Source organism: Vipera ursinii, assembly GCF_947247035.1.
Source record: "Vipera ursinii genome assembly, chromosome: 1".
NCBI lineage: Eukaryota > Metazoa > Chordata > Lepidosauria > Squamata > Viperidae > Vipera > Vipera ursinii.
This window is the reverse complement of record NC_139512.1, coordinates 195,926,516-195,946,840: the sequence shown is the minus strand read 5'-3', so window position 1 is coordinate 195,946,840 and position 20,325 is coordinate 195,926,516. Positions and strand designations below refer to the sequence as shown.

The following is a 20,325-nucleotide window of genomic DNA, read 5'->3' as shown; positions in this document are numbered from 1 at the left end:
CAAATTTATTCAAGCTTAACTGACTGGAGAATCAGTGAAAAGTGCTATGCCTACCTAACTCATAACTAAAGACTTCTGAATTCCATGGAGTTTCTGTGTAAACATATACAGGTTGTCCTCGAGTTACAACTGTAACTGGAGCCAGAACTTATGTTGCTAAGCAAGGCAGTGGTTAAGTGAGTTGTGCCTGATTTTATAACCTTTTTTGCCATGGTTGTTAATCAATTCCCAGCGGTTAAATGAATCTTGCAATCATTAAGCAAAGTTGGCTTCCTGCATTGAATTTGCTTGTCAGAAGCTGGCTGAAAAGGTTGCAAGTAGCAATCACATGCCCCCTGGACACTGCAATCATTGCAAATTCATGTGGGTTGCTAAGCACCAAAATTTTGCTCACATGATCTTGGGGATGTTATGATGGGTGTTGACTGTGAGACTGGTCGTAAGTTACTTTTTTTAGTTCCACAGTAATTTTCAACAGTCACTAAACAAATGGTTGTAAGTCAAGGACTATCTATATATTTATATAGTTGATTTATACAGTAGCCCTATTTAGATCTACTTTTATATGATGTTCATGTGCCCATGGATATAACCTTTGGGGTCACCAGACCTTTTGTGTACTTTTTAATAAATATAGTCCCACCCTCCACTTTTTATCTAGAAATGCTTCTAGGTCCCTTATTTATTTATTTATTTTATTTTAATCCCATTTATATCCCGCCCTTCTCCGAAGACTCAGGGCGGCTTACAATCTAAGCACAAATCAAATGTGCTTAGCAATAGCCTTCATTCTATGTATATGCCTGCTTATTATACCAAGTGTGAGAGAAGAAAACATATGGAGGGTGAAATACGTTTCTAACACTTTTAGAAAGAGTGCAGAGGAGAGCAACAAAGATGATTAGGGGACTGGAGGCTAAAACATATGAAGAACAGTTGCAGGATTTGGGTACGTCTAGTTTTATGAAGAGAAGGATGCGGGGAGACATGATACTGGTAGGAGTGTCCCAGTGTTTGAGGGACTGCCACAAAGAAGAGAATGGCACTCAAAGCACTTGAGTGGAGGACAAGAAGTAATGAATGGAAACTTATCAAGAAGAGAAACAATCTAGAAATAAGAAGAAATTTCCTGTTCCAATGAGAACAATTAACCAGTGGAATGGTTTGCTCCATCACTGGAGGTTTTTAAGAAGAGATTGGACAGTCATTTGTCCAGAAGTTGGACTAGGAGACCTCCAAAGTCACTTAGACTCTGTTACTCTGCTATTTTGTAATAAGAACTGCACCAGTTTAGCTTTTAATAAATGGGATTTTTTATGATTGGTCATGTCCATCATGGTAGATGTTTTGCAAACAGACATGCCTGCTTATAGCAATTATTTTATGAGAGCATTTACAACAATCTTAAAAGTCCAAATGTGCCTACTGGTCACAAAAATACTGAGGACTTTCTATATGTGCCAATATAAAACCCTGCATATTCTGAGCAACATGAAGTATAATAGGGGTTGGCTCTACTGTGTGATTTCCTAGAATGACCCAGCTTCCTTTTTTAAGAACAAAAAACCCCATCTAGTTCTTGAAATCTCATGACTTGCACAAGAATTCCCATAAGATTTCACTAGTACTTATTTGGAGTTCCTACGAATTTTCTGCCATTTATGGTTGTTTTTTAAATTTAATATTGGCAAGATACAGATGCCACTTAGGTATGTTAGAGATGCTATGTTATTTATCCTTGTGATAAAGGTGTGTTCTCATACAATAGGGAAACCATACACATATCACTTATCATGCTTGATTGATCTCAGCATATCTTGGTCCATGCTTCAAAACATAAGAAACTGTATTCTTTCCCCAACTCCATACTCACATGTATATTCACAACTCTACAATATTGCCCCCAAAGAAACACAGGAGTTTTGGTGGGAAGAGATTAAAAAATAATTTTACAATTTGCATATCAAATAATATGACCAACTGCATCTAAATTTACAACAGGGTGCTGTCATGCTGGATGCAGGATATGAAAAGCCAATCCCAATCAAATTGATAGTTATTGACAGTACAGTAACTGATTTTGGAAAAAGAAAAAAGCAGAATCAGACCTAATTAGTATTTTGATGAGAGACCATTAGAAAATCAGGCTATAGATTAAACTGAGGCCAAAAACCCTCTTAAAGAAGGCAATAGCAAACTATTTTGATACTGTTGCCAAGAAAACAATATTGTACAGTATGGATATGTCCATACTGTCACCAGGTGTCAACCTTGACTTAATATTTAATAAATAAATTTGATCTTTTTTACAGTATTTCTGGAATGTTTTATACAACAAAAAGCATTAATTTGCCTGATAAAAAATTAGCCCATCACCTCTTGTCTTTATAAACTCTATAAAGTTTAAATAAAGTTTATAAACAATTACCACATTGTTAGTGCCAGCAGGCAAGATTATTTGATCACCCAGGCAATGAGTGTTAATTCAAATAAGCTGATACAAGGTAATAGAAGTAAATAAACCTACCAATTATTGCCATTGATTACACCAGGTGTGTCCAACTTGTGGCTCCTGGACTGCATACAACCCTGGACTGCTAGTAATGTGGCCTCATAAGCTCGTAAACTTTAACTTTATGTGATTTTTTAAAATTCCATTTATATCCCGCCCTTCTCCGAAGACTCAGGGTGGCTTACAAGCTTAGCAGTAGCCTTCATTCTATGTATATGCCTGCTTATTAGGGCTTTCACACACACCCCAAGCGGCATTATTACAAAGTCAGCTTAATTGCCCCCAACAATCTGGGTCCTCATTTTACCTACCTCGGAAGGATGGAAGGCTGAGTCAACCTTGAGCCTGGTGGGATGCGATTTTATATTATAAAGCTACATTATATATTTAAATGCAACCCAAGACAATTCCTCTTCACTCAGTGTGCCCAGGCAAGCCAAAAGGTTGCACTCTCATAGATTACACACTTAGATTGAAGATTTAAGCGTACTGAACAGAGTCTAGGGGCGTCTTCTGCCCGATATTATTAGGCAATATATACACATACCCAGACTCGACTGACCTCCAATGACTTATTTTCCAGGACCCTTTAAACCTGGCAGAGTTTGGGCGGAATGCTTTTCCCCCCCCCACCACCATTTGAGTTTATGATTCGATTCACACATCGCGTGAAGGCATACAGCGGTTGGTCCACTTTCTTGTCTGGGTTGTTGTACGGGCCCACCCAACAATTTGGGTTTATGACCGAGTACGTTGTTTACCCAACCCCTGGTCGATTCGGTAATAAACCATAGTTAACCCAGCCGTAGCTCTGCTGTGCGCAGTCCCGCGTGCCATTCGGAAGGAAGGTTGACAGCCCTCCGAAGCGGTTTGGTTCTGGAAGCGGGGCGGGTGGGCGTCTTTCCTGGCCACTCTCTGGGCAGCAGCCGCGATCACGTTGGGGCTGCTCAGGATGCCTCCCAAGGGAGGAGGAGAGAAGCCTCAGCCAAAGGGCTATGCCTGGGCGCGCTTTTCCAGTGTCGGAAGAACCCGCCCAGGGAAAGCACCCTTGGATTTTCCCCGCCTGATGTAGGCGAGCTTTTCCAGAGAGCAGAGAAGCAAAACGGGAACCGTAACGCAAGTCTCGCCCCGCGTAGTACTCCGTCCCCTCGTCTCTACCCAGGGGCTCCTGTGCCAGCCCGAGGGAACACACACACACACACACACACACATATTATATACACATATATATACATATACACATACACATAGAGGCAGCCCTCGTTTCTTCTGTCCCTGTGATTGGGCGGCCCTATCTTGTCTATCAAACGAATGCTACTGGGATTGGCCCACTTTGGACAAACCAGGGATAGAAAAGGCGGCGGGGGGGAGAATCCCTCCCCCGTTGCTCTCCCTGGGCAGCTTCTCCCACCCTCTCTTCCTTTTCGCCCCCCCCTCCCCGTTCCGCAGCAGTGTCCTCAGAAGACTCATTGAGCGAAAAGGGGCAGGACACCACCACCACCACCACTCCCCCGCGGCCTTTGGGCAAAGAGCGGCCTGGGGATTGGTGGGTAGGGCTGTCACTCCGTGCCAGCTGGCTTTGACATAGGGCCCCTGGAGAGCGGTGGGCGGGTTCCCTCTTCCACCTCCTCCTGTGTCTAACTCAAAAGTCTGTGAGTCACTGACTGCACAACCCATCCATCCCATTAGACGCCCTGTGCGGGCGGGCAGGCGGTGTTAGCGCTGCCGCCGTCTCGCTTCTGCTCTCTGAGCACGGGGCTCCTCCTGCTTCTCTTGCCTCCGCCCTCTCAGGGCACGAGCTGCTTCGGCTCCTCAAGGTCTCTCTTCCTCCTCCTCCTCCTCCTCCTGGCTAGCTGGTTGTACTTGTTACGGTGTCACATCCTTCTTTTCCAGCTGCAACACCAACTTCCCTCCCAGCCAGCCTCCCTGCTTGGCAGAGGCTACAGCAAAGTGATGGGATAGAGCAGAAGCCGTTTGACTACCTCGGGCGTCTAGATATATTAAGTCCTTAGCAGCGTGGATCGCCCCTTCCCGTCTTCTTATCACATTCCTGCCCTGCTGTTTTAAGTCGCCCCGTTGTCTACCTCTTTTTTTTTCTTGTTATCCCCCATCCCCTATTTCCTTCTTCCTTCCACCCCTTTCTTAATCTTTTAGTTCCTCCCCCCTTTCCCCCCCCTCTGTGCTTATGAATTTGGATCCTTGAATTCTCCTGCAAAGGGTGAGTAGAAGAGAATAAAGAATGGTGTTTTTAGCATTTGTTTAAAGGAGTCGGGTGTTCTATTTGGTGTGTCTTATATAAATAGAAAAGAGAGGGGTGAGCTTTTAAGCTTCATTCTGCCAGTTTTTTTTAAATAGGTTGCTGGTTATTTTTTTTCTAGATTATTACTAACTTTTCTGAAAGTTGATTTAGATTTTAAAAACTTAAGAAGAAATACATTTTTCTTAATACTGCTCCCCTTTTACTTCTGTTTCTTCCTTATCTTGGCTAACAATGACTTCATCCCCACCTCTTTCATAATAATATTGAACACTGATCATTATCAGTATGAAATGGTTGATGTTCCCTACAAACACTTTATATGTCTATATGTGAACTGTAACTTCAACCATATTTACTTTCGTGGATGACACAGAGACTTATTTCAAAAAGATTCATTGCAACTTTCGGGTAGAAAAATTATATTTTTTCATACATTCCTAGTATTAATTTGTGGACCAGCCTAATGATATATTTTGATATGTCAAAATAAAAGGAATGTCACATTTTGTAGTACCCATTCAGTTACAAAATGTTTATATGCAGATACTTAAGTATAAAATAATGCTATCTGCTTTTAGTGTGTATTGTGGTTATCTACTGTGGACCCAAAAGAAAAGTGAATAGCTGTTAGGTAGCAAGAATGACTACATTTTGAAACAGGCAAAATATATTTTAAATTGTTATTAACTCTTTAGTTTAAACATCAAGACCTTTTTAGATAATTACAAATTATAGTGAATAGATCCTCCAAATTTTGAAGCAGTCTACCAGTAACCACCAGTTGCTGGGGGGCTTTAAGGAGAAATTGCTGTTAGACTCATGTTCTACTTGTGAGTTTCCTAAAAGCATTTATTTGGGCATTGTAACAAGCAATGCTGTATCTGAGGGACCTTGGATATAATTCTGTGACGCTCTCAATAGTCAATAACTTTTGTCTCACAGTTTCTTCATTAGATATTTTTTAAAGCTACTAATAGGGTAAAGTTAAGGATCTTGGATAAAATAAGTGCCTGACTGGTATGTCATAAGCTGTCAGTTAACACGGGCGCCAAAGCCACATTTCATTTTGCAGTTTCAAATTTTGTATGTAATGAGCTATTCTGAATAGATACTGTATAACTGTATGTACAAAGGATGAAGTGACATGTGGCTAAATAGTGTGTTATGATTATCCTTTGTTAATTTAATTCATTTTGTCTGTAAAGAGTCTTAATGCACTTCAGTTCATTGTTCTAGCTAGTGGGAGTGGACCATTACAGGGAATGTGAGTTACTTGTGATAGGTGGCAACAACACATTTAATATTTAAAGAACTAGGTTACCAAATGCATGCCTGGGTTAAAAATGAATCCTAGGTTGCTCTTCCTCAAAGACATAATTCTAACTAGAAAGGCTGGGAGTTTTCCTATTTCATAAAATGGGCCTGTTCAAGAAATAGCTAATATTCCTATGGATATTTCTATAAGGTGAAATCTTGGATACTTTTCCCCATGTAACTTTTCCTTTGTCACGATTTAGCAACCCCTCCCTCTTTTTAACATACTACTTCCTTTATGGTTGCTTCCAAGCTTTGTGAATTTAACAATATAGAATGGCATTATTAGATTTATTCCTGTTTTAGGATCTTGGACCTGGAATCATAACGTGTAAGAATTGCCATGGTTTTTATGTCTATTCTTAAGAAAAATGAAATGCTTCATAAAAACAGGCCAATAACATATGTCCTTTCTTCTTTTGGATTTGGTACTCAGTGTATTGTTTTCTGATTGTGCAAATTTCACAAATTTCTCCAGTCTGATGGAAGAAGTTTGGTTTCTGTGGCTTTTTTTTTCTGAGATGGTGTGCCTCCTAAATTGGCTTTGATATAGATGATACTTTCTAAATTGCTGCCAGATTTTAGCCAAACCACCTGTGTATTTTGTTAAAATTGTTATTGGTCTTTGGAATGGGGAACTAATTCAGGTAGCTGACAGTCTGCTTTCCAAGCCCTTCTCTTCTCTGCAAGAGCCCATGTGTTTTCCTGGTATTTCGGAGAACTGTTTGCTGCCAGTGAAACAGCAGGGCTGACTGGTTGAGCAATGTTGGCAGGAAACTCAGAATAAATATGAATGAAAATAGGCTAGCGGCCATTTGAAGGTGTATTCAGTGGCTCTGCTGGCAACAAAAAGGATCTCCATCTGTACAGCACACATACAATGGCATTTAGAAGAGCAGGTCTTTTATGTCTGGCTAACACTATTAAGAGTCTCAGAGCTTGGAGGAATGTGAACAAGTGTTTTACAGGTGAAGCACCAGACATGGACTCCCAATTTGGATACCACTTGAGTTGAAGATTGCTTAATAAGAATTGCCTTTCACTGCAGGACGTGGCCAACCAGAGGTGCATTATTTAAATACGATAGGATGATAGATCATCAAGCGCCTTAGACATGGACAACAATTTTGCACTTGGGGGCATAATTTTACTTTTTATTTATTTGACGGCATGAAAATACTACCAGGGAAAACAAAGGTAATATTTTGAACAGTTCTTATTTATTTTAAAGAATAGATAACAACACCTTGGGAGGTGTAGCAAAAAATATTTTAGTGTCTTTTTTAAAAAGCAGGAAACCATTAATTTATTATCAAATATAGACAGTGTGTTAATAAACCATCAATCTATTGTCCAATGTTAATAGTCTGATTTTGTGATAAGGAGTTGTGTGTGTGCATGCATATGTCTGCACTCTTTTGAGACAGTTTTTTGATTCCTGGCAACTGCAGTTTTCTTGGCAAGGTTTTTTAGAAGTGGTTTGCCATTGCCTGCTTCCAAGGGCTGAGAGAGAGGGACTGCCCTAAGGCTTCATGGCTAATGCAGGACTAGAATATATGGTCTCCTGGTTTCTAGCCTGGTACCTTAACCATTACACCAAACTGGCTCTTGGTGTCCTATGTTCTAGGTCAGGGGTCAGCAACCTCAAACAGTGAAAGAGCCACTCGGAACCGGTTCCCTCACAAAAGGAAAAACTGGGAGCCGCAAAAAATATGTGCGCATGGACGTACATGCACACATGCGCAGAACAGGGTTTGACTGAAGAGTAGAGCCAAGGCGAGATATGCACCTACCCTGCATATTTGAATTGATTGGTTGAACTTTTTTAGTCCCACTTTTTTTTTGGACTGCACATGGCAGAGGACCAGGAGCCGCAGGAGACTCCGGAGCCGCGGGTTGCAGACCTGTGTTCTAGGTGTTCTAGATGTCCTAAAAATGGGGATGTGGAAGCTGCATGGGAGGCTTGTTCTCCCTGTTTTGTATATGGATAACTACTTTGGATTAATTCACTAATAGTATATTTGCTATTAATTGGTCTGGTTTTATTATTTGTGGTAAACAATAATTATCCAGGGAGCAATATATTTGTATTTGAGAATGAGCATTTCCCACCCCTGTAAGAATTCCTGTAAGAAAGTTATATAAGGAAACACTGAGACTCCTAAAGACTGGAGAATTAGGAGCTGCTTTTAAATGGCCTATTCCTGGGCATGGAAATCTGGTTTGTGATGGTTAGTCAATGTTGGAGACTTTTGAGTTAAATGTATTATGAATCTAAATAACTTGATCCCTGTGGCTAGTGGAGTGCAATGGAAACTACCTTGATTTCCCTGAAAGATCTGCCTAGAATGATAAAGACAGAGATAAGAGTGTGATTGACTCTCCTAAATATCTGAAGTGCTTTCAATGTCCTGCAAGTACTATACTATTGTCTAGCTTGAAAGGAGCTAAAGATTTTGCTTTAGGTAATTCTGTTTGTGGAAATGACCCCTACTTGACCAGGAATAATACATGATCAGAAGAAGAGTTCTATAGTTTACTGATTTTGTTTTACACTTTGCTGTTCTCTTAAACTGATAACATTCTCTCTCTCTCTCCCTCTCTCTCTCTCTCTCTCTCTCTCTCTCTCTCTCTCTCTCTCTCTCTCTCTCTCTCTCTCTGTGTGTGTGTGTGTGTGTGTGTGTGTATACATACACAGAGATGATCTTTTCTAAAAGAAGTCTCAGTCCTCCATCACAACAAGTGATGTTGTGCCGTGTTTAATATCTCTAAATCTCTAATCCAGTTAGGTTAGATGTTCCTAAAACTCCACAAAAAAGCAAATTCGTATAAGGCAGTGATGGCAAACCTTTTAGACACTGAGTGCCCAAAAACCGCTCCGCCCACCCCTTGCTCCGCCCCTGCTCTGCCCCCCCATTGGGCTACCTACTACCAGGTGGCCCTGCAGCCTGTGATGGGGCGCAAGGGTGGAGTCTTGTCCCTGCTGCCCGGCTGCCATGTCCTTAGCTGTGCTGTTCTGTGCAGGCCACGTCTGTGGATGACTCTCCTCTGGGGTGGCTGCCGGTGAAGAAGGGGCCGTGGGGGGAGGCGGGGCTGGGGTGACGGTGCACATGCCCACAGAGAGGGCTCGGCGGGCCGCCTCTGGCACGCGTGCCATAGGCTCGCCACCACTGATATAAGGCAAGACAATGAGCCAGTAGAAAAAAGGTGGGTTGTGGTGTATGGGGTCAAATTTTGTAGTCCAAATACAAATATTTTTAGAATTTTCCTTATTCTTAAGGACTTCAGTACTCAAACCACATTTTCTTCCTAGTCTGATGTTCTCTATGCACTGAAAACACCATTTCCATCTTTCCTACAGTTGGATTTCTAATGTTATTAGGGCAGAGAAATATAGTGTACATTACAGTTCTACAGATTTTTTTAATTATATTCTTTGTTATATTGAGCACAGCTTCAACATGATGAAATACACCTATCTATTTCTAGTCTTTTTCTTTTCATATTGGATAAGAGCAATATGTTAATGGATGTTTTGACCTCATATTAACAGTAAAGCTGTTGTTGATATAGAAGTAAGTAGGAGAGGATGCACAATTAGAACAAAAGCATAATATGGTTACCAAGACGTAAGTGATGGAAGAAAGAGGTGTGGGCAAGAAACTGTTCAAGGAGTTTTGGCGAGAAGTCTTAGCATGTTTCCTAACTTTTGATTCAGATGAACTATACTAGCACAAATTCCATAACAGCCTATTTCTTTTCCATATAATATGAATTCTTGGATGACAATGATCCATTAGATACTAGTGAATCCATGGAAAGCAAAAAAACAACAACAACCCCAAACCCTATAAGATAGAGGTAGTCCAATTACATTTTTTTCTGCGTCTGAATAAGCGTTGCTATGAAAGTTTAAATGGATTTAGACTGGACTGGCTGAGAATAGTTTAGTTCAGGGAAAATGAAAATGATCTAATTAGTGCTTGTTTGGTAGATGAGTCAATTATGCTTCTGTCCTGCCTAGAAGTGAGTGGACTAGGAGAGAGATGGATTATCCAAACACCAAAGCTGCAGGCAAACCCCCAAAGGCTTGAGCGTGACCTCAAGAAGCCCTCCCAAAATAGGACATGATGTTTAATGTGCCAGTAAGGAAAAAATGATTAAATACATGATTAGGAAGTAATCCTATTAATGACTTAATTAATTTAATTTAACACTAGTTAAGTAAAAATGAAACCAAATTCAGTTTTTGTCTTGTTTATTTCAGAATGTGGCTCCAAGCATGGCAGTCAGAGCGAGGGCAGCTCTCTGCTTGGAAATGTATGTTCCTGGATAGGTTGCAGTGGAGGTGTGCTTTGGATCAAGAAAATCTCCTTAATTCACAGTGATGTTGCTTATCAGCCTCAAATGATACATCAGTCCTAGTCATTCTTAGAGGCAGGTTATTGTATGTAGCTACTGTTATATATATATATATATATATATATATATATATATATATATATATATATATATATATATATATATATATTTAATCCCATTTATATCCCGCCCTTCTCCGAAGACTCAGGGCGGCTTACAATCTAAGCACAAAATGTGCTTAGCAATAGCCTTCATTCTATGTATATGCCTGCTTATTAGGGCTTTCGTCCCCGCCCTCCAAGCGGCATTATTACAAAGTCAGCTTATTGCCCCCAACAATCTGGGTCCTCATTTTACCTACCTCGGAAGGATGGAAGGCTGAGTCAACCTTGAGCCTGGTGGGACTCGAACCTGCACTAATTGCAGGCAGCTGGTGTTACTTAAGGAGGCATCAGCCCACTGCTCCACCAAGGCTCTATTGTAACCTATACAATAGGTTACAAACTTCTAGGGTTGTGCTTGAAAACCAACCCAAAACCTCAACTGATTTAGAATGTGGCATATGGTTTCTACCTCCACCAATTCCTAATTAAACAGTGCCTGGAAATTAATGCTTGTTTTGAACTTTTAAGACTTTGGAATCGAACTATTTAAAAAAACGGGAAAATTTTTCCCTGATATTTACCTTCCAGTTCATATCTGTAAGGTGGAAAAACATTAAATTAGGATTGATAATGTAAGGGATTGGATGTATTTTAAAGGGAGTGTCTTTTTATAGAATTTCTTTCAAACAAGTTTGTTAGGCTGCTAAGTTTAAATGGTAAGGATATAAATTAAAATCAAGTTTTTCAAGGAAACGTAAAGAAAATTGAATTTTATTCTTGATTTAAGAAACATTTTAACAGAATGTGCTGATGTAAGAAAGTGTAATTTGATTAAAAAAACCTTTGATTTCTATTGCTGTGCTTGAACATTATTGCTTCTAATTGCTTTTAAACATCTTCTAAGTAGGTTTCCGCCCTATATGACATCAGAGTTTTTAGAATGGTAAAAATAACACATATTATAAATATAAAGCATTCCATAAAACTCAGTCCAAAGAGGCCAATAAAATGAATAATGCAGTGTAAATGGATGCATATTGGGGTAGAAAAAGAGAGTCGACAACAATTGAAACAAAACCAAAATAAGATCCTAGTTTTGTGTGTGTGTGTGGGGGGGGGGGGGGGAAACGTAACTAGGATATTCTGCTGAGAATTCTCCTCTCTCAGTCATTAGGACAAGACTACCATTATTCTAATGATATACATAAATGCCATTATTCTGGAATTCTATCCTAAATAAATGGACATAATAAAGAGGTCAATGAAGAAGGACATGTGGGAAGACTACAGATGCTTCCCCATGTTTTTTTTAAAATCTAAAGGGTGAATATAAATCATGAAGGATACATTAAAAATAATAAAAGGATAAAGTACAAATATGTAAACATAGAATCTAAAGCACATGCCGGCCAGACGCGTCACTAGGAAACCGAGCTCACCCCATTGCCAGCAATGGAGAAAAAGCTCCGATATGTTGCGCGATGTCATGTGACGTGAATTTGACATGTCTGATCTAAAGCATTATGGAGATTACCAATTTTCAATATATCAGTTATTTATAATTTTTTTATTGTATAAATCTTCTAGAAAAAAATTAAAATCATTACTTTACTTTAAACTAAGAATGCCTAGTTAACAAAGCACAAAGCACTAAAATTATACATTATAATAAATTAGATCAATTCTTAATTTCTCAGAGAAGTGAAAAGTAGACTTTAAACGTAGAAATACCCAATTTGGCTTATGGTACATATTCAAGTATTAAGTGTAACCCAGGAATGGTTTCCAGTTAGAATTGAATTTTACATCAGATTGGCTTTTTGGATATGAAGTTATTTTATATATTGAAGCATATTCTCATAACTGGATTAGCCATTCTTATACAATTAGGAGAATTGTCAGCTTAGGTTAGAAGTTGATAAATATGGCCTGTCAGATATTGCTAATCTACACTTCCCATCATCCCTTACTGGAAATTATCTTGACTAGAATTGATGCTAGCAACAGCATTGGGAGAGCTGCCTGTTGTTCATCTTTGCTTTCCTTAGTTTTATAAAGGCTTCCCTGTATTTCCAATGAACAATTTGAAATCTAGGTTAACAATTATAAAAATTCTGAAGGGATATAGTCACTTTTATTAAGAATTTGATCTCTAGAGAACATTCTAAGATGAGATTGTGTCCTCTTAAATGTATGTCTAGTTTTAGTTAGACACTTAATCATTCAAAAGCTGGAATATTCATATGATATAAGCAGATCAATGGCTTGGATCTGTGAGTCCATTGTGAATTTAGAGAGTGTACACTAGAATTGTAACAATTCTTTCCATGACCTGCTGCAGCACAAGCCCCTAAAATTTTGGAGAACTTTTCATACTGACAAGCAGCAATATGAAAAACACTTTGTGAAAACAAATCTTTTTTTAAAGAAAAAAAATGAGTCAAATAAATTTAAAGGAATGGAATTATACTTGACTTTTCTTTATAGGTCTGTTATTATTTCCATCCACAGTGGATGATTTTTAAAACTATTATATCGGACTGGAATTTAGTTTATGCATAGAAGCAAGGTTGATAACAATCAGACCTGGTGTTTTTGTATTGTAATATTCTCAATAATCTACATAACTCCAGAGATATTGTTGCTTGTTTCTACAGAAAACCTGGCTCTTGAAAAATGTCTTGATTCATAAATTGTGCTAACCAACCATTTATTTAATAATTTATGGCATAAATCATAATTACTGTATTCATACCACATCTTTTATAAGATACCTTACGTGGGTTCAGGTAATACATATAATAAATCCAGACAAACAATAAACCTAAAGAGGTTAGTAGCATGTGTAGGAAAATGTCAGCACATATTCACTCTTTTACCTGACTTATCATTCAGCCATAAACCACATTATGTTTTAATACAAGCATAAGAACGTAGACATACAACTTACTTAGTAAGCTATATCTAAAAGTCTAATTCATAAACCAGCCATTGTCAAAAAGGCAGTCTAAGAATCTAATAGGGAGTTTTGCTGCAGCAGGTTTATATGCATGCATGCATGCATGCATTGCAGATGTAGAACAAGGATGTTATGTTGGATGCTATGCTTGTCTATGGTAGCCAAAAATCAAGAATCTTTATTAAAAGATAATATAAAATAAAATATATAGTAAAAGTAAATTGTATTTTGTTGCCTGTTGTTTGGTTTGGTTGAAAGAATGGGTTTTGTTAAGAGACAGAAGGTTATTGAATTTAGAAGGGTTACAACTTGAGGTTTGGATGGTATGGGATATTTTTGGAATGATAAACTTAAGGTAAATGTAGATTTTAAAAATCGTTGTGTCAAGCAAGCTATACTTAGAGTATGGAGCAATTATAAATTTAGACTTTGCCTGAAAATACCTTTGTATCTTTCAGCCCAAGAAGCATTTTATAATAAATCTTTACAGCATCGGACTTTCCTTTTACCACCAGACACATCCACAGCTGAGCGTCCTTTCGGCTTTGGCCCAGTTGCTTCATTCTTTATGGCGCTACTAGTACTAGCCCTCTGCTCTTCCCCAGTAGCATATTGGACGCCTTCCGACCTGAGGGGCTCATCTTCCAGCGTCATATCTTTTTGCCTTTTGGTACTGTCCATGGGGTTTTCATGGCAAAGATACTGGAGTGGGTTGCCATTTCCTTCTCCAGTGGATCACATTTTGTCAGAACTCTCTGCTATGACCTGTCTGTCTTGGGTGGCCCTGCACGGCATAACTCATAGCTTCATTGAATTACGCAAGCCCCTTCGCCACGACAAGGCAGTAATCCATGAAGGGGAAGCATTTTATAGATGAGAATTTGTAAATAAAAACAATTAACTTATGATGTATTAGAATTCTGTCAAGGAGATTGTAAAATGAAATCAAAAGAAGACTTGATAACAGAAATATACTCTTGTCAAGGGTTTTTTATGTACAACTGAACGAAAAGTTTAAAGTGAATAAAATATTTTCTGATTTTGAATAAAATAAGACTGAGTTTGAAATAGAACTATGTACTAACAATGGACATGTTATTGCTAAATTGTATAATCTTTTGTTGTGATAAGCAACACAAAAAGAATAAGTCCAAGAATGCATGGTAAAATGGGTTAAACCTTTTAGCTATGATATACAGATGGACCAATGGGAAAATACATGGATGAAAGGACTGAAATTTACATATGTTCTATTCCTAAAGATAATTTTTATTAAATGATATATTGTTGGTATTTGTCATGGAAGAAATTGTCTACAATGTATAAAGGTACTTTGGATCTTTGCTGGAAATGTGAACAACATGGAGGGACATTTTATCATGCCTGGTGGATACCGTATATAAAAAGCTAAAAAAATGGATACATGCAAATATATTAATTCAGAAGATTATAAAGGTTAAAATACAATTAAACCAGAGATTGGGTTTTTTTGGGGTGTGTGTGTGAACAAATGGATAGGCAACTAGAAAACGTGGAACTTTGTTTTTATATTTGACAGTTGCAGCATGCTCAAAAGTGGAAATGCTCAGCAATATCACACCACAGAAGAATGGTTGGTGAAGATGATGAACTTGCAGAAATAGCTAAATTAACTTCTTTGCTTAGAGAAAAAACAACATCTACATTTACTGGCTGACTGGAAACCCCTTGTAGACTTTTTACATAAAATGGAAAAAAATGCACTTATAATTTTGTGATATCGATGATTAGAAAAAAGCAGAGGATAACAGAAATGAGTGAGCTTTCTGTTGTAATCATAAAGTATGACATAATTATGTCATTTTATCTGCTGTAAAAGAAATCTGAAGCATTTTCTTCCTGTACTTTTGTATTTTTTCTCTTTCTTTTTTCTCTTCTATTTTTTTCCTTTTGATTAGTTTGTGTTAGTTTTTATATTCTTTGTAAAACTTTCAATTAAAAAAAATATGTAAACGAGTATCTTTACTAGAAGGCATAAACTTTTCTGAACTGTAGCTCACCATCGAATGCATGGAATGAAGAAATGGGCCAAGTTAATGCAAAATCATTTTTTAAAAATTAAATTAAAAGGGCACACATTTGATATCAGGACTCAGAAAAAAAAGAGAAGTAATATTATAACACTTTAACCTCCCAGGATACTTGACTACAGGTTTCAAGCTGGTTCTTTTGGAACAATAAGATTTCACTGCGCTATACTGCTGAACTCCCGTCAAAAAGTCCTAAAAGACATGCAGTACTAAACATAATAACATATTATCAATTAATTGTAATCTGTCTCATATATAATCTACATCTACATAACCTCTTTATCTACATACCCCCCCCCTCGTCTTATCCCAGTCAAATCCTATATCAGTTCCACGACTTCATACATCCAATGAAATAAGCTATAATTCAAAAAAGCTTATGCCTTTATATAAAAAAAATGTTGATCTGAAAATGTGCTACTCCTGATTAGTGCTTGCATCTTTTAATTCTTTTTGGAGGTCCCAGAAGGAAGGAAATTTGCTCACTTGGCTGACAGAGCTTGCTAGCTTTGTGTCACTGATGGAGATGATTTAGTATTAACATTAATTGTACAAACTAAATTACCTTTAGGGGCTTTCTGGATCTTAATGGCTGATGGAGTAAACAAAATGCTTACATATGGGAACTTTGATGAACCTTTCAGCACAGATCACTTTTTTTTAAAATGCACCTTTTAAAAACATTTCCTGCTGATCAATACTGGAAGAGAAGGAACAGTTATGAAATGAGTAGTAGTGTTTCTGAAATTGTGGTGGGGCCGGGATTTCTTTCTATATACGGTAGGTATACTTGTGCAAATATTTGAGATACAGATTTCATGTATTTCAAACTGGCTCAATTGAAGAGTCACATATGCTTCTCATTTTTTTAGAAAAGGAAGGATCAATGTACAACCTTTCTTAAAATATTAAGTTAAATCCATATGAATTAAACCATACTTAAAACTTTGCAGATTTCCAACATACTCAAAACATACCTGAATTTACCTTTTGTTCATGTAAGTTCTGAATTAGAAAAGTAGTTAGATTGAAAGTTTATTACCTTTTACAAAGTGAAAGATTAAAAAAGGCCAAGCTTAATATATTTTTAATTTCATGGGAACAGAATTTACAAAAACATTGAAGAAATTCAGCTGCTGCTTTAGGGAGAGAACCACGGGAAGCCCTTGGATTAAAGTTTTTATTTATTCTTTGTGTGTTTATTTTCAGCAAAACCACATCGTTTCCATTATTCTTACAGTCTTGCCTAGTTTCAGATCTCTTCACTCCCCTCATCCAGTTGGTAAGATAATAAGAAATTAAGCTGGCTGGCATGGCTGGCAAATTAAGATTTTTAGGACAGACCTCTGGGCATTATATAGCTTAAAATATAATGCCTGTGAGCTTAATAAATTATTTATTTATTAATCAAATATAGTGGCCCATCCCACCCAAAGCAACTCTAGATAATTATGTTTTGAGAGTCAATAAAATGCTGGGATTCTGTCCCCAGAGATTTTTTTTGTATTCGAATGAATTACTGACATTTCCTTGGTTGTATTTCATATATTTTTTCTCCTGTATTTTATTATTTTTAAATAAATTCCCCCCACCTCTTTGTTTTCACAGGATTCAATGTAATTGCTGCATGTACAGTATTTCATTTTACTATTTTTGATTTGATATCACAAAGATTCTAAATTAAAATACAGTCAACCCCTACATGCTTTTGTGGGACAGAAATAAGGCTTTAATGCTAGTATGAGTAGGTGTAGCATCTTTGTTGGTACTGACATTTCCCCTGGACCATTATTTTATTTTTTCTTGTCTTCTAAGTAAAGACTAGTACAGGTAGTCTTTGACTTATGACCACAAACAAGCACAAAATTTCTATTGTTAAGTGAGACAGTTAAGTGAATTTTGCCCCATTTTATGATCTTTTTTGCCGCAATTGTTAAGTGAACCACTGCAGTTATTAACACAGTTGTTAAGTGAATCTGGCTTCCCCATTGACTTTGCTTGTCAGAAGGTCGCAAAAGGTGATCACATGACCCCCGGACACAGCAGCAGTCATAAATATGAGTCAATTGCCAAGTATCTGAATTCTGATCATGTGACCATGGGGATGCTGCAATGGTAGTAAGTGTCAAAAATGGTCATAAGTCTTTTTTTTCAGTGTCATCACAACTTTGAATGGTCACTAAACAAACTGTTGTAAGTCAAGGACCATAGAATAACAGTATCAAGGAGCAGAATAAGTAAGTGATGTCAAATTGTGTTGATCTGTTCTACGTGCAATCACAGTGGGTGCCATTTTGTGTAGAATTTAATCCTGAGTTGTAATAGGAACAATCCTGAGTGGGATTGAACTCATTTTCTGAGGCAAAGCTGGGAAACTGCCTGACTTGGTCTAGACCAGGGTTTTTCAACTGGTGGTACGGGTACCACCAGTGGTACTTTGCCACCTGGCAGGTGGTATGTGAAGTGGTAGCAGGGCAGAGAGGAATGAGCTGAAGCGGTGGCAATGCCACAGAAGCCCAAGGAAGAGACAATTGGAGCAGCAGGGCTGTGGCTCTGCAGAGGCGCAGGTTCAGCGCTTGGCTCCAGCTGATCGGTGCTTCTGGGAGAGGAAAGGATATAAAAGGAGGTGGCTTTGGCGGGAAAGGGCCAGCAAGGGGCTGCCCCGTCCTGCCCCCTGGGTGCGCAAAGAGGAGGCGAACGCTTAACATTGCTGCTGACCGTCCCTGCTGATCGCTGAGAAAGGAAAAAGGTAGGAGAATGCTTCCCTTTCCCTCGGGACATCAGCAGTCATGCGCTTACCGCCTTTTCCTTGCACCCTCAGGGGCGAGGCAGAGACGGAGGGGGCTTGTTGGCTCCAGGGCTCCCTGTGGATCTAAGGCTGAGCACGTTCCAGCTTTGATGGCCCCTACCAGTAGATTAGTGTCACACCTGCTTGCTGACCTGGCCTCGAAGCCACCAGGCTAACCTTTCATCGGGATTTCCCCTGCCTATGTGAGACAGCCATGGCCGGCAGCAGCATGGCCATCGGCAACACTGGCAATCTCTCCCCCTCCCGTCATCCCTTCCTGAGCGCAGAGGAAGGAAAGAGAAGCAGGGGAGGAAGGAAGGAAGGAGTGAGATGGGAAAGGGACTGTCTTCTGAGTGCTTCACAGGTTCATTTTTTTTAAGCTGCCAGAGGCTTAAAAAGGAAGGAGGCTTCCCATTTTGACCCCTTCCCCCCCCCACTGTCGTTGCTTTTGCCTGAAGGGCCTCTGCATGGCTCTCAGCTCACCTCTCCCAGACCCACGCACGTGTGTGTGTGTGTGTGCGTGTGTGTGTGCGCACATGCACACACACACACAAACACACACACGTACGTGTGTGGAGGAGTGGGTCTCACCTCTTGCAGCCCACGCTGTGACATTGAGGAAAAAAAGAACAGGAGAGATAAGAGAAGCTGCGACGGGAGCTTCTTGCAGCTTCTTGCAGCCTTCCACGGGGCTGGGGCAGGAGCTGAGGGGTGCAGGGTGTGATGCGATCAGTGGCATATTGAGAAAAAGAAACAAGGATTCCAAAAAAGGGGAGGTTTTGGCAGGAGAGGGAGAGAAAAAAAAGAATGGGGGAAAGAGAAGGGGAGTGCAAAAGATAAGAGAAGCGCAGCCTTGAGAGGAATCAGCTGTAGGTGCATGGGAGAGAAGTGGGGGGAGAGAGGAAAGGCTATAAAAGAAGGGAAGAGAAGAGAGGATATAAAGGGGGGAGACAAGAGAAGATATAAAGGAGAGAAGAGGATATAAAAGGGGGAAGAGAAGAGAAGATATAAAAGGGAGAGAAATTTGTTAAATGAGTTTTGCCCCATTTTATGACTTTTCTTGCCACAGTTGTTAAGTGAATCACTGCAATTAAATTAGTAACATGGTTGTTAAGTGAATCTGGCTTCCCCACTGACTTTGCTTGTCAGAAGGTTGCAAAAGGCGATCACATGACCCTGGGACACTGTGACCATCATAAATATGAATTGGTTGCCAAGCATCCGAATGTAAATCACCTGACCCTGGGGATACTGCAACGGTCATAAAAGTGAAAAACGGTCATAAGTCACTTTTTTCAGTGCCATTGTAACTTTGAACAGTCACTAAGCGAGCTGTTGTAAGTCAAGGACTACCTGTACTTTATCACTTTTTTCCGGGTTTTTGGGTCATCAGGTTTGTGACACCTTGCTAGGCAACTGGTGGTACTTGAATACTGCCATTTTCTAAAAGTGGTACAATCGGTGAAAAGGTTGAAAAGCCCTGGTCTACTCTTGACTCTAGCTGATTAGCATGCATTAGTTTTAGAAAAATAAGGAAGCTGTTAGTAACCCTGTAAAGAGGAACTTGGTGCTTATTTGTAAAGAGCTTTGTTTCTGATGAGGCCTACCAAACTTGTATGCATGTGAGTACAGAAACTCCTCACATTGCCCATTTGGTGATACATGCAAAAGTAAAGGTCAGCAACTTGGAAAATTAATAATATAGTTCATGTTGACATTTCAGAAGGATTGCTGGTTGGGGTGTGGTACACTCCAGAGTGTTTTTTTATAGTGGATGTGTACTCTTTTATTTCATGCTTTCAACCCAAAAGGAAAGTATCGCCAATTTCTTTTTCCCAGCACAATCTTTCTTTTGTCTCCAAAGTTTAAAAAAGAGATTTAAAACAAATCTTGCAGTTTATTCTTATTAAATGAGACTGATGTGGAATAGACAAAACTTTTAATGTTTGAGTTATGG

At 39.0% G+C, this 20,325-nt stretch overlaps 1 long non-coding RNA gene across 1 annotated transcript; it reads left to right on the top strand.

The window, feature by feature from the left end:
* Positions 1-4,066: 4,066 nt before the first annotated feature.
* Positions 4,067-17,388, top strand: LOC310650772. Its single transcript, XR_014494429.1, has 3 exons — positions 4,067-7,283; positions 10,354-10,523; positions 15,070-17,388. It is a non-coding gene; the product is annotated as an uncharacterized lncRNA (long non-coding RNA).
* The last annotated feature ends 2,937 nt before the right edge of the window (positions 17,389-20,325 follow it).